Source organism: Oncorhynchus nerka, linkage group LG13, assembly GCF_034236695.1.
Source record: "Oncorhynchus nerka isolate Pitt River linkage group LG13, Oner_Uvic_2.0, whole genome shotgun sequence".
Taxonomy (NCBI): domain Eukaryota; kingdom Metazoa; phylum Chordata; class Actinopteri; order Salmoniformes; family Salmonidae; genus Oncorhynchus; species Oncorhynchus nerka.
Genome location: NC_088408.1, coordinates 83,237,996 through 83,251,161, shown reverse-complemented (window position 1 = coordinate 83,251,161; position 13,166 = coordinate 83,237,996). Strand labels below are relative to the sequence as shown.

The 13,166-nt window shown below is 42.6% G+C and overlaps 1 protein-coding gene across 1 annotated transcript in view; it reads right to left on the bottom strand.

Annotated features, from left to right (window-relative positions):
• The window catches only part of LOC115140273 (tenascin-like), a 72,998-nt gene extending 64,385 nt beyond the window's left edge, over positions 1 to 8,613 (bottom strand). The window contains exon 1 of the mRNA XM_029678555.2: positions 8,297 to 8,613. The gene's annotated coding sequence lies outside the window, so the exon portion shown is untranslated. The remainder of the gene's footprint in view (positions 1 to 8,296) is intronic.
• Positions 8,614 to 13,166: the final 4,553 nt, after the last annotated feature.

Here is a 13,166-nt window from a genome sequence, read left to right as displayed (position 1 = left end):
TTGTCATGCTATTCATCCGCCGCCATCACCTCATGTTTCAGCATGAAAATGCACGGTCCCATGTCGCAAGGATCTGTACACAATTCCTGGAAGCTGAAAATGTCCCAGTTCTTCCCTGGCCTGCATACACACCAGACATGTTACCCATTGAGCATATTTGAGATGCTCTGGATCGACGTCTTTGACAGTGTGTTTCAGTTACCGCCAATATCCAGCAACTTCTCACAGACATTGAAGATGAGTGGGACAACGTTCCACATGCCACAATCAACAGCCTGATCAACTCTATATGAAGGAGATGTGTCGTGCTGCATGAGGCAAATCGTGGTCACACCAGATACGGACTGTTTTTTTAATCCACGACCCTACTTTTTTTAAAGGTATTTGTGACCAACAGATGCATATCTGTATTCCCAGTCATGTGAAATCCATAGATTAGGGCCTAATGAATGTATTTATATTGAATGATTTCCTTATATGAACTGTAACGCAGTAAAATCTTTGAAATTGTTGCAGGTTGCGTCTTTATTTTTGTTCAGGGTAGTAATTACTCACCATCATTCAATTCAATCAATGAAACATATGTAGAACTGTCAATTTCTCAAATTGTCAGTGAATTAACCCATTATCAAGATAGCCTTGAATAGACAAACTTCAACTAAATAACAATGACAGTGTAGAGAGACAATAGATATAAATATAAAAGAAAATAGTTCAATCAATCCCCAACTTCTGTGCATTTACTAATGACATAAAGCTTGTTAGTATTTTGGGTGAGGGAGCAGCTATTACTGACAGATGTCTGATTGCCATAGGCTGAGGGACAGTCCGTGAACATTCATTCCTTGATGTATTTACATTCTATATACCTTAAAAGCAACATATAGTAAAACCATCTTCTTTTTATAATATGTTTTATTTAATTAAATATATCGATCAAAGATCACACAATAAAACAGCAGTAGTGTTTTACCTGTCCACATGATATGTTATTATTACTACTGAAATTAAATGGATTTCATTAACCTCATTGCATTGAAGTGTATTTCCTGAAATTATGTACCACTATACAGCTTTTGCAATATCTACAAATTGTATTTCATGCCAATAAAGCAATCTGAATCTGATAGAAAGAGGAGATACAGGGAGAGAGGGGGAGTCGGAGAGAAAGAGACAGAGAGCAAGAGAGAGAGAATACAGCAAATGTAATTTAATTTAATTGAGAGAGCGACAGAGAAAGATAGAGAGAGAGAGAGAGAGAGAGAGAGGGGGAGAGAGATACAGGGAGAGATGGGGAGAGGGAGAGACAGAGAGACAGAGAGCAAGGGGGAGAGGGAAAGAGAGAAAGAGTGAGAGAAAGAGAGAGAAAGACAGGGAGAGAGAGACAGAGACAAAGAGAGAGACCGAGTGAGAGAGAGAGAGAGAGAGAGAGAGAGAGAGAGAGAGAGAGAGAGAGAGAGTGTGAGAGAGAGAGAGCGAGAGAGAGAGAGAGAGAGAGAGAGAGACAAAGAGAGACAAAGAGAGAGACAAAGAGAGACAGAGTGAGAGAGAGAGAGAGAGAGACAGAGTGAGAGAGAGAGAGAGAGAGAGAGAGAGAGAGAGAGAGAGAGAGAGAGAGAGAGAGAGAGAGAGAGAGAGAGAGATAGAGAGACAGAGACAGAGAGAGAGAGAGAGAGAGAGAGGGTGAGAGAGAGAGAGAGAGAGAGAGGGGTGGCAGTGCAGGTGGGGGTGGTTTGAAATTGTTGTTTCATCCAGCAAAAATCACATCTGCTTCTTCACTCAACTAATTTGTTATCCTTTCCTTTCTTTATGAGCATGTAAATTAACCTCTTCAGGTCATTGTAAATGCACCAATCATTGTTTCTCCTCCATCACCACCAGAGGAGCTAAGTGAGGGTAAATACAGTTCTCTCTCCATGTGCATTGATTATCATGCATGGGGTGATGGAGGATACAGCTGTACAAACAAAGGACATTTTTCCACTCATCTCTGGTGCTGTGTCACTATCAATGGCTCTCCTCTCTGCACATAGCATTAGGATCATAAAACATTCCCACACCAAGCCTGAGCAACCTCCGCATGGAAAGCAGTTGGTAGTGAAACATAACCACTCTGACACTGACTATACACATATCAAGAAGGAAAAGGTTCATGAAAGAGAAAACCCAACATCAGACGTCTTTGCTCAAAGAGACAAAAAACCTACACAAATGAACCAAGATAGTAAGTAGGTAGCCTTATCCACACAAGCATCAAAGTATTGAGTGGAAAAAGGTCAATATTGTCCAATTAGGCACTGAACATCCTTGTGCTGCAATAGAAGAACCATGAGTTGATCCTGCTTCAACCATTATCTACACAACAATGTTCAAAAGATAAGATGAGGTAGGCATTACATTGTGCCCCCATGTTGCATTTACCATCCAACAGATGCAGACGTGGTATCCTGGGGGTCTCCTCCTTCACTGCACCCCACATCTCCGTAGTTAACCACACACAGTGCCCCAACACACACATCTCCACACACACACGTGCACGGCACCCCCCACACATCCTCCCCTCTACTCTCATTCACAGTCACAGTCATCACAGTCACAGGCATGCAATCTTTTACAGGGACATAATCACTGTCGACAACCCCCACCAATAAGCGCTGTACATCCCTAATTTCTCTCTCTGAGCCCTCTGATATAGGAGATCTGATATAGGAGATCCGATATAGGAGATCTGATATAGGAGATCTGATATAGGAGATCCGATATAGGAGATCCGATATAGGAGATCTCATAAAGGAGATCTGATAAAGGAGATCTGATATAGGAGATCTGATATAGGAGATCTGATATAGGAGATCTGATATAGGAGATCAGATATAGGAGATCTGATATAGGAGATCTGATATAGGAGATCTGATATAGGAGATCCGATATAGGAGATCTGATATAGGAGATCCAATGGAGGAGATCTGATATAGGAGATCTGATAACGGAGATCCGATATAGGAGATCCGATGGAGGAGATCTGATATAGGAGATCCGATATAGGAGATCTCATAAAGGAGATCTGATAAAGGAGATCTGATATAGGAGATCTGATAACGGAGATCCGATATAGGAGATCCGATGGAGGAGATCTGATATAGGAGATCCGATATAGGAGATCTCATAAAGGAGATCTGATAAAGGAGATCTGATATAGGAGATCCGATATAGGAGATCTGATATAGGAGATCTGATCAAGGAGATCTGATATAGGAGATCTCATAAAGGAGATCTGATAAAGGAGATCTGATATAGGAGATCTGATATAGGAGATCTGATATAGGAGATCTGATATAGGAGATCTGATAAAGGAGATCTGATAAAGGAGAACTGATATAGGAGATCTGATAAAGGAGAACTGATATAGGAGATCTCATATAGGAGATCCGATATAGGAGATCTTATATAGGAGATCTGATATAGGAGATCTGATAAAGGAGATCTGATAACGGAGATCTGATAAAGGAGAACTGATATAGAAGATCTGATAAAGGAGATCTGATATAGAAGATCTGATATAGGAGATCCGATATAGGAGATTTGATATAGGAGATCTGTGAGTGTTGAGGACTATACATGCACACACAGACATGCTGCCTGTAGCCCAGTGCTGAACAGCACATAGACTAGAGGGAGGAAGGGAGTCTGCAGAGCAGCCAGCTAGTACTGTGTACCGACCATACAATGAGAGAACCAGGAGAGAGAGTAGAGAATAGAGAGAGTAGAGATAATAGAGAGAGCAGAGTATAGAGAGAGTAGAACGAGTAGAGTAGAGTAGAGAATAAAGAGAGTAAAGATAATAGAGAGCGGAGAGAGAGTAGAGAGAATAGAGAGAATAGAGAGAGCAGAGTGTAGAGAGAGTAGAACGAGTAGAGTAGAGTAGAGAATAAAGAGAGTAAAGATAATAGAGAGCGGAGAGAGAGTAGAGAGAATAGAGAGAATAGAGAGAGCAGAGTGTAGAGAGAGTAGAACGAGTAGAGTAGAGTAGAGAATAAAGAGAGTAAAGATAATAGAGAGCGGAGAGAGAGTAGAGAGAATAGAGAGAATAGAGAGATCAGAGTGTAGAGAGAGTAGAACGAGTAGAGTAGAGTATAGAATAGAGTAGAGAATATAAAAAAATAAAAGAACAGAGAGAATAGAGAGAGTCAAGTGAACAGAGGGAGTCGAGAGAACAGAGAGGGTAGAGATAATATAGATAGTAGAGAGAACAGAGAGAGTCAAGAGAACAGAGCAATTAGAGAGATTAGGATAGAGAGAGTATAGAGAGTAGAGAGTAAAGAAAATAGATAGAACAGAGAGAGTAGAGTAGAGGTAATAGAGAGATAATACAGAACAGAGAGAAAAGAAAGAGTAGAGAGAATAGGGAGAACAGAGAAAGTCAAGAGAACAGAGGGAGTCAAGAGAACAGAGAGAGTAGAGAAAATAAAGAGAGTAGAGAGAGTAGAGAGAACAGAGAGAGTCAAGAGAACAGAGAGAGTAGAGAGAATAAAGATAGTAGAGAGAATAGAGAGAGTCAAGAGAACAGAGAGAGTAGAGAGAATATAGAGAGTAGAGAGAATGTAGAGAGTAGAGAGGGTAGAGTGAACAGAGATTAGAGAGTAGAGAGAACAAATAGTAGAGAGAGTAGAGCGAATAGAGATACTAGACGTACTAGAGATACTAGAGAGTAGAGAATAGAAAGAGAGTAGAGATAATAGAGAGTAGAGAGAGTAGAGAGAACACATGGAATCGAGAGAACAGAGAGAGTAGAGAGAATATAGAGAGTAGAGAAAATGTAGAGAGTAGAGAGGGTAGAGTGAACAGAGATTAGAGAGTAGAGAGAACAAATAGTAGAGAGAGTAGAGATACTAGAGGTACTAGAGATACTAGAGTAGAGAATAGAAAGAGAGTAGAGAGAGTAGAGAGAATATAGAGTAGAGAGAATAGAGGGAGTAGAGAGAACAGAGAGACTAGAGAACACAGAGAGAGAATAGATGGATAGTAGAGAGATTAAAGAGATTAGAGGGAGTAGAGAGAATATAGAGAGTAGAGAGAGTAGAGAGAACAAAGAATAGAGAGAGTAGAGAGAACAAAGAATAGAGAGATTAGAGAGAGTAGAGAGAACAAAGAATAGAGAGATTAGAGAGAGTAGAGAGAACAAAGAATAGAGAGAGTAGAGAGAGTAGAGAGAACAAAGAATAGAGAGTAGAGAGAGTAGAGAGAACAAAAAATAGAGAGAGTAGAGAGAGTAGAAAATAGAAAAAAATAGAAAGAACAGAAAGAGTGGAGAGAATAGAGAGAGTAGAGAGAGTCGAGAGAACAGAGGGAGTCGAGAGAACAGAGGGAGTAGAGAGAACAGAGAGACTAGAGAACAGAGAGAGAGAATAGATAGATAGTAGAGAGATTAAAGAGAGTAGAGTAGAGAGAATATAGAGAGTAGAGAGAGTAGAGTGAACAGAGAGTAGAGAGAGTAGAGAGAACAAAGAATAGAGAGAATAGAGAGAGTAGAGAGAGTAGAGAGAATAGAGAGAGGAGAGAGAATAGAATGAGTAGAGCATAGAGAATATACAAAATAGAAAGAACAGAGAGAGAGTAGCAAGCGCACAGAGAGTAGAGTGAGTACTCCAGCCACTTTAATAATGGAAAAATTGCTGTAAAATTGTATCACTAGCCACTTTAAACAATGCCACTTAATATAATGTTTACATACCCTACATTACTCATCTCATATGTATATACTGTACACTATACCATCTACTGCATCTTGCCATCTTTATGTAATACATGTATCACTAGCCACTTTAAACAATGCCACTTTTATATGTTTACATACCCTACATTACTCATCTCATATGTATATACTGTACTCTATACCATCTACTGCATCTTGCCTATGCTGTTCTGTACCATCACTCATTCATATATTTTTATATACATATTCTTCATCCCTTTACACTTGTGTGTGTGTATAAGGTAGTTGTTGTGAAATTGTTAGGTTAGATTACTCGTTGGTTATTACTGCATTGTCGGAACTAGAAGCACACGCATTTCACTACACTCGCATTAACATCTGCTATCCATGTGTATGTGACAAATAAAATTAGATTTGATTTGATTTGAATGGAGAGATTAGAGAGAGTAGAGAGAGTAGAGATTAGAGAGATTAGAGAGTAGAGAGAGTAGAGAGTAGAGAATAGAGTGAGGAGAAAGTAGATAGTAGACAGAGTGTAGAGTGAGGAGAGAGTAGAGAGAGTAGAGGGTAGAGTGAGGAGAGAGTAGAGAGTAGAGAGTGTAGAGAGTAGAGTGAGGAGAGAGTAGAGTGTAGAGAGTAGAGTGAGGAGAGAGTAGAGACAGTAGAGACAGTAGAGAGCAGAGAGTAGAGTGAGGAGAGAGTAGAGAGTAGAGACAGTAGAGTGTAGAGAGTAGAGTGAGGAGAGAGTAGAGATAGTAGAGACAGTAGAGAGTAGAGTGAGGAGAGAGTAGAGAGAGTAGAGAGTAGACAGTAGAGTGTAGAGTAGAGTGAGGAGAGAGATCGTAGAGACAGTAGAGAGTAGAGAGTAGAGTGAGGAGAGAGTAGAGAGAGTAGAGAGTAAAGAGTAGAGAGTAGAGTGAGGAGAGATTAGAGAGAATAGAGACAGTAGGGCCAGTAGAGAGTAGAGAGTATAGTGAGGAGAGAGTAGAGAGAGTAGAGAGTAGAGTGTAGAGAGTAGAGCAAGGACAGAGTAGAGAGAGTAGAGAGAGTAGAGAGTAGAGACAGTAGAGACAGTAGAGAGTAGAGAGTGTAGAGTGAGGAGAGAGTAGAGACAGTAGAGAGTAGAGAGTGTAGAGTGAGGAGAGAGTAGAGAGAGTAGAGACAGTAGAGAGTCGAGAGTAGAGTAGTGTGAGGAGAGTGTAGAGAGAGTAGTGAGAATAGAGACATTAGTGAGAATAGAGAGAGTAGAGAGAGCAGAGATACTAGAGAGTAGAGATAGAAGAGAGAGTAGATAGAGTAGAGAGGGTAGAGATAGAGAGAGAAGGGAGAGACTAGATAGAGTAGAGAGAACAGAGTAGAGAGAAAAGGGAGAGTAGAGAGATTAGAAAGAAAGGAGAGAGTGGAGAGAGTAGAGATAATAGAGAGTGTAGAGAGAAAGGGGAGAGTAGATAGAGTGGAGAGAAAGGAGAGAATAGAGAGAACAGAGAGAGTAGAGCGAGTAGCAATGACAGAATAGAGAGAAAAGAGAGAGTAGAGAAAATAGAGAGGGTAGCGAGAACAGAGAGAACCGAGAGAAGAGAGAGACTATAGAGTAAAGAGAGTAGAGAGAACAAAGAGTAGAGAGAGATTAGATACTATAGAGTAGAGATGATAGAAAGAGAGCAGAGAAAACAGAGAGTAGAGAGAACAAAGAGTAGAGAGAGTGGAGATACTAGAGATCCTAGAGAGTAGAGATACTAGAGAGTAGAGATACTAGAGAGTAGAGATAATCGAAAGAGAGTAGAGAGAACAGAGAGAGTAGAGAGAATAGAGAGAGTAAAGAGAGCAACTGTATTGCACAGCAGTTGTCTGATTCTCGAGCTACAGAAGCTCGATGTCTGCTGGCACACATACAGTAGATCTACAGACTCATATCTGTCAGGCTGCGGGAGGCAACACACAGAACAACCCTACTCCTATCCCGAACCCCAGCTGACTGCAACTCAACACCTCCACAGGCAGAATTATTCAGTAGATGATCAACATCTTGGATCACTCAATGTCATTTTCCCCTCTGTTCAGGTAAGACCCAGCTATCCTCACCCCCTGGCTCAAGCGAGAGAGAGAGAGAGAGAGAGAGAGCAGGCTGGTGGATGAGGTTAGGTAAGAGGTAAATAGTAGAAACGTGGTAAACTGTAAAGGCACCTTTGAGCATGTACAGTAAAGGAGTAATGATGGAACAAACTAAGCCAGCTTCAGAAGACTTCGCTTGTTGAAAAGTATTAAAGGCAAACAATAAAAGACTCCACTTTGATGAATGAAATATATCTCATTATAATCCACAGTTTACTGTTCTGAAATGTTTTGCTTTGTATTTATTTGGTTTGCCCGTCGAGACATATTTTAAGACAAACCAAAAACATTCAATTGATTGTATTTCCCACTGTGTTATTTCTGTGATATTAATACAAATCCATACTAAATTAAGTCACACTAACAAAAATCTGAAATGATCTGATCACACAAAATCTAGACATCAGCATTAATTCTAATTCAAACAGAACATCATCAAGTACCACACAGCTAAACACAGGAGCAGCTTACCTTCCACTGAATTCACAGAATCTCTCCACCGGAGCTAAATCAACGTAATAGAACAAAAAGGAAGTATGTGAGAACTTGGCTCAAAGAAACCTAAGCCTCAAACAAATGGACTTGTGTGTCTGTGACTTTGCCTTCTAAAGCAATGACAGTTTAGTCATTTTCCTCTCCTTCTCTCAATCAGTCTATTCCATCTACCTAGAGACCCAGTCTGCTGCTGATGTAGTCAGTGAGAGGAGAGAGAGAAGCCAGGAGAGCTGGGGACTGAGTGAAAGAGAGAGGGAGGGAGAATTCCCTTTCTCTTAAATAGTAGACTATGCGGTCAGACCCCACTCCCACCTAGCGCTCTTGAATACCCCCCTATGAATGGAAGCTGAGGAGTTGAAATGGGATGCCTCAAGGCTGGAGAGAGGGGGAGAGAGATAGAGAGGGGGGGGGGGGCTGAGGGCTTGGGGGGAGGGTGGACCATTAGCCACAAAGTGGAGCAGCCAATGGAAGAGGAATAAATTAGTGGATTCAGGGCTGCATTAACATATCATTTTAGACTAGGATATAAACAGGAAAAGTAGCTAGATTGACTGCTTCTGCTTTTTGATGAGGATAATAATGGTGGTGATGATGGTGATAATGCTGATGGCGATGATGATAATGGTGGTGATGATGGTGATAATGCTGGGGGTGATGATGATACGGGTGGTGATGGTGGTGATAATGCTGGCTGTGATGATGATAATGTGGGTGACGATGATGGCAATGTCGGTGATGATAATGCCAATGGAGGTGATGATAATGTTGGTGACTGCGATGATAATGCTGGTGGCTATGGTGACGATTGTGGTTACGATGGTGATAATGCGGCTGGCCATGGCGATAAGGCTGATGGCGATGATGATAATGCTGGTGGTGATAATGATTAGGATCAGTTTTCTAAGTTATTTGTTATTAGTCCTCATATCCCTAATTGAATCAATAAGGACGAGTGGGTGTGGTATGGACAATATACCACGGCTAAGGGCTGCTCTTAAGCACAACGCAATTCAGAGTGCCTGGATACAACCCTTAGACGTGGCATATTGGCTATACTGTATTCCAAACAACCAAGGTGCTTTATTGCTATTATAAACTGGTTACCAACGTAATTAGAACAGTAAAAATGTATTATTTGTCATAACCGTGGTATTAGGTTGGATATACCACAGCTTTCAGCCAATCAGCATTCAGGGCTTGAACAACCCGGTTTATAATATTGGATATACCATTCTCAAATCCACCAGAATACTGAAACCTCTGAAACCTGATGCATAACATTGAACAGAACCAAGCTAGCCTGCTCTCCATACAGCACTCTACCAACCACACAGCCCTTGATTAATGTGTGTTTACATACAGCTGCATCCCTATTTCCTTTATATTGCACTTATTTTGACCAGGGCACATAGGGCTCCTGTCAAAAGTAGTTGACTTAATAGGGAATAGTGTGCCATTTGAGACAAAGCCCAGTACCTACCTCTGTCCCTCTGCTCTGTGCCCATGTCTGGAGTGAACCAAAATGGCATCCTTATTTAGAGACTACAGCTATCAAGACACAAGGCCAGACCCAGCTGCAGACACATGAGGCAGATGGTTGGAGTCTTACAATGTTTATTCATCCAAAGGGGTAGGCAAGAGAATGGTCGTGGACAGGCAAAAGGTCAAAACCAGAACAGAGTCCAGGAAGTACAGAGTGGCAGACAGGCTTGTGGTCAAGGCAGGCAGAATGGTCAGACAGGTGGGTACAGAGTGGCATACAGAATGGTCAGACAGGCAGAATGGTCAGACAGGCAGGTACAGAGTGGCAGACAGGCTTGTGGTGAAGGAAGGCAGAATGGTCAGACAGGCGGGTACAGAGTGGCAGACAGGCTCGTGGTCAAGGCAGGCAGAATGGTCAGACAGGCGGGTACAGAGTCCAGAAACAGGTCAAAACCGGGAGGACTAGAAAAAGGAGAATAGCAAAGGAGGACGGTAAAAAAACACGCTGGTTGACTTGACTGAACATACAAGACGAACTGGCACAGAGTGACAGGAAACACAGGGATAAATACACTGGGGAAAACAAGCGACAACTGGAGGGGGTGGAGACAGGAACAGGTGAAACAGATCAGGGCGTGACAACAGCGGCTAGGACCTGACCTCCTCATTTAGAGACAACAGGGGCTAGAATCTGACCTCCTCATTTAGAGACAACAGCGGCTAGGACCTGACCTCCTCATTTAGAGACTACACGGGTTAGAACCTGGCCTCCTCTTTTAGAAACAACAGGGGGCTAAAACCTGACCTCCTCATTTAGAAACAACAGCGGCTAGGACCTGACCTCCTCATTTAGAGACTACAGCGGTTAGAACCTGACCTCCTCATTTAGAAACAACAGGGGCTAAAACCTGACCTCCGCATTTAGAGACACCAGCGGCTAGGACCTGACCTCCTCATTTAGAGACTCCACAGGTTAGAACATGGCCTCCTCATTTAGAAACAACAGGGGCTAAAACCTGACCTCCGCATTTAGAGACAACAGCGGCTAGGACCTGACCTCCTCATTTAGAGACTACAGCGGTTAGAACCTGACCTCCTCATTTAGAGACTACACGGTTTAGAACCTGGCCTCCTCATTTAGAAACAACAGGGGCTAAAACCTGACCTCCGCATTTAGAGACAACAGCGGTTAGAACCTGACCTCCTCATTTAGAGACTACAGCGGTTTAGAACCTGACCTCCTCATTTAGAAACAACAGGGGCTAAAACCTGGCCTCCTCATTTAGAAACAACAGGGGCTAAAACCTGACCTCCGCATTTAGAGACAACAGCGGCTAAAACCTGGCCTCCTCATATAAACACTACAGGGGCTAGAACCTGACCTCCTCATTTAGAGACTACAGGGCTTAGAACCTGGCCTCCTCATATAAACACTACAGGGGCTAGAACCTGACCTCCTCATTTAGAGACTACACGGGCTAGAACCTGACCTCCTAATTTAGAGACTACAGGGGCTAGAACCTGACCTCCTCATTTAGAGACTCCACGGGTTAGAACATGGCCTCCTCATTTAGAGACTACAGGGGCTAGAACCTGACCTCCTCATTTAGAGACTACACGGGCTAGACCCTGACCTCCTCATTTAGAGACTCCACGGGTTAGAACATGGCCTCCTCATTTAGAGACTACACGGGTTAGAACCTGGCCTCCTCATATAAACACTACAGGGGCTAGAACCTGACCTCCTCATTTAGAGACTACACAGGTTAGAACCTGGCCTCCTCATATAAAGACTACAGGGGCTATAGGAACAGCAGGACCCAGAGGATGCTGGTTGTGAAAACAGTCAGCCTCATCTCAAATAAACACAGGAACAACCAAGAAGGACGATGCAGGACACAGCCAGAGACAGAGCCAACATGCTCACAGGCAGTGTCCCCTCATTCCCAAGGACATCAAAAGCAGAAGATATGCATTAAATATATTTCATAAGAGCCAGCATGGAGAATTGAGTGACACTAATTAAGTCAGTCTGTGACCCGACCTCCAAACTAATCGTGGGCTACAAAGGCTCTGGTGCTGATGATGATGGTGCATCGGGGGTTCCCTTAGGGAACATTCAAGAACCCCTTTGACGATAAAAAATAAATCTACCCTCATTAGCTTTCTGTCCTTCAATGTGAAATCATGCTGATGTGACACAAAAAAACGAAATATTGAATATTCTAATGGTGCCAGTCTATGGAAGTTCTCCATATAAAACAGTTAATGTCACAAATGGCACCCTAATACAGTGCACTACCTTTGAGCGGGTACCATATGTCTCTGTTCAAAAGTAGTGCAATACATAGGGAATAGGGTGCCATTTGGGACACATACACAGTGATAAGCATGGCTGGTGAATGAGGCAGAGGAAGTAGTGGTGTGTGGTGAGGGGAGGCTGAGACAGGGAGACTTGCAGCCTGAGAGAGAGAGGCTTTCTATCAGCAGGGGAAATTATCTCCTTCTTCTTATCGAGAGCCAGTTACCAGTCAGACAGAAAAGATCCCACCCAAATCCAATACAAAGCACAGTGGCACCTACTGTATATGTAGCACGGCCATTGGGTGACAAAGAATATTCCATTACTTGAGGGGCCTGATTAATTTTGCTTTGGCTCTCCTGAGGGTAAACATGATCTAGCATATAGAATTATAGTTGTGTTAACATTCAGTCCTTATAATTGTCATTTGTGACACTGTGTTCCAATGAAATCAATGTCTTCGTTCACTATAGGATGGAAAGAGGCTGTGGAGCCATGTCTAAGTATAGCACCTGTTTTAAATGAGTATGTCTTTACACACAGAGTCCCTACGTTCCTGTGGAACACGTACTGTGTCTCTCCATCTGTTCCTCTTTTCACCTTCCTGTCGCACTCTCTCCTTCTCTCCCTCCTTCTCTCTCTCCTCCTTTCACTCCTTCTCTCTCTTCTTCTCTCTCTCCTTCTTTCTCATGTGGTTGTAAATATTTGTTTGTGTATTGTTTCAGTCACACCTGCACTGTTGGAGCTCAGAGTTTAAGATTTTAATCTGCGATGCAGTTGCAGCGACCCTGTGCATGTGACTAAATAAAAATGTCTCTCCTCTCTCTCTCTCTCTCTCTCCTTCTCTTTCACCTCATCTCTCCTTCACAGCAGTGCAGCCAGGGAGGATTCACAGGGAATTGCTGTGGGAGCTTGACTAGTCTCTGTTTGTCATGCTAGTACCTCCGTCTACTGAGCAGGGAACAGAGTTTGATTTCCCTGCTGACGTCTATGTGTGCAAGCGCATCCTTCCCTGTCATCCAATCTCGTCGCAATCAGGAACCAGACACTTGCAGAAGCATG